The following is a 2,219-nucleotide window of genomic DNA, read 5'->3' as shown; positions in this document are numbered from 1 at the left end:
TTGACTGGGTTCAGGGCAGGGTCTGCTGCTGTCTGTTCGCCGGACCAGGACCTTTTGCATTTAAGTCTAATTGCTGAAGCGCACTGTGCGCTGCAATGATATTTCATTTCGTTTTAGCTGCGACTTAGTCTAAGCCCCCTTATAAATGCCGGTTAGCTGAGCTATCTCGGCTGCTCAGAGGACACACAGAGGCCTTGTGGGCTGCATTAAGAAAATCAGAGGGCAACTAAACCCATAAATTAAGTGTAGATCCCGGCACCTTTAATGATTTAATGCGTTGCTAATGCAATACAAAATCGGCAAAATGGAAATGAATGCTCCGCAGCACAAATAAAATGGGAAAGCCAATAAAACAAAATTTTGTTGGCTCATTAAAAGTCCTAGACTCTTGGCTATTCACCCACTTCTTGTGTGTGTGGTGCGGTGTGTATTTCGAATTTCGTGTGCACTGCGGATGCAATAAAGTGCAGAATTTATGTGCCTGCCGCCTGACAATTGAATTAAATTTCCAATGCGTCTTGCGTCTTGGCAAAGCAAGAAGACGACAAAGGCAAAGACGATGTGGACGATGAGGACATTACATTACATTACATTACGGGCGACTGTCTGCAGTAATAACTGTAATTTTTGGCAAATGTTCAAGCTCCAAGCTCTTTCACTCATTCACTGTCTCCTCGCCCAGCTCGTAGCTCATCAGAATCCACTTACAATATGCTGAAGCACAGCTGCAAGACTTCTCTTCCCTCTCTCTCTCTCTCTCGGCTGTCTGTGCCTAATATTTATGTCTTAATATACATATGTGAGAGAGCAAGAACTTCATGTCTCCAAAAAACAGTCCAGCATATTTCTTAACATTTGCAAATGTCCGTGCTGGAATCTTTGACACATGGCAAATGAATTATTAAACCTTTATTAATTTTGTATGACGATGCAAAAGTATGTCCACATCTATTATTATTGTGCTCTTTAAAAGCCACAATTTTAAAGTGGTAAACACAGAAAGCAAGTTATTAAAATACGCGATTCGCTGAATGTATATTAAATTACAATGTTACTCCTGGGTATTGCCACAGGACAACGAAGGCACAAATGCACACGGAATAAATTTTGCAGAAAAATGTGAATAAACACTTTCATTCCGTAAATCGCTTTCGCAACTGGCTAAAAATTGAATTCGCTGTAAATGTGAATTTAGTGTAATTACGCAATAAATGCAATGCAGAATGATATGGAAATGAATTTGAATTGTTAACTAACAATGAGCTTATGCAAATCTGCCAGCAACAATTCAAATGTGTTTCGCATTGTCAATAATTTATGTAATATTATATATTTTTCAACTCTTTAAAAGCAAGAGAGAAACAAATGATGATAGTAAAAGGACATTAACACTTGTATCCTTATTACAAACAAAGTTAACAAAAGTGCAGGGTATAATAAGTGAAGCAACTAAAGCAGCGGATGCTTGTGATTTTTGGCAAACAATTTCCATTGAATTTGCGGAATTTATCTAGAAAAATGTTGCCAAAACAGAGAAACGGGTCGAACTGGAAAGCAGTGTCCAAGAGGAGTTAGGCCATGCCAAAGCAGATATAATAGCTTTTGATTACAGTTTATGGATGTCGCCTTTAGCTTTTGCTCTGCTTTTGTATGTGTGTATGTCTGTGTGTGTGTGTGTCTCTCTCAACTACTGATGTTAGCCAAAAACTTTGTTGTTTAGTGGGCGTGCGACACGACGGCGTCGCTGAAAATGGGCGGCAGAGAAAGAGAGAGAGAGAGAGAGAGTTCACTCTGAACTAAAAGTAAACTAAAACTGAACTGATCCCAGACTAAAACTAGATGAAACAGGCTTTTATCGTGCTGGCACAGTTGCTAGCAAAAATATATGGATGGTCATTTTAGCAAACTATTGAAATTGTTTCATTGCGCAAAGCCCAATTGACTTTTATGCAAATAAAATTATGTGATTGCGCTCTCGTTTCTGGGCTAAAAAGCAAAACATTGATTTTTATTTACCGTCGTGAATTAAGTGCAGACAGCGACAGGGAAAACGCAGAGAGAGTGGGATAGAGGAGGTGATAGGAAGTTGGGGGGAGGAGAGCTGCGCCACATTTTCATAACGTAAGTGAATAGAAAATTGAATAAAATCTAATAATAAATGCTTTTATGCAGCCCTTAAGCACTCTGAAAAGATGACGACCAACGACGACGATGGCGAC

This window comes from Drosophila albomicans, chromosome 3 (genome assembly GCF_009650485.2).
Source record: "Drosophila albomicans strain 15112-1751.03 chromosome 3, ASM965048v2, whole genome shotgun sequence".
NCBI classification, from domain to species: domain Eukaryota; kingdom Metazoa; phylum Arthropoda; class Insecta; order Diptera; family Drosophilidae; genus Drosophila; species Drosophila albomicans.
The sequence above is the reverse complement of the archived record's forward strand: the minus strand, read 5'-3'. Positions refer to the sequence as shown.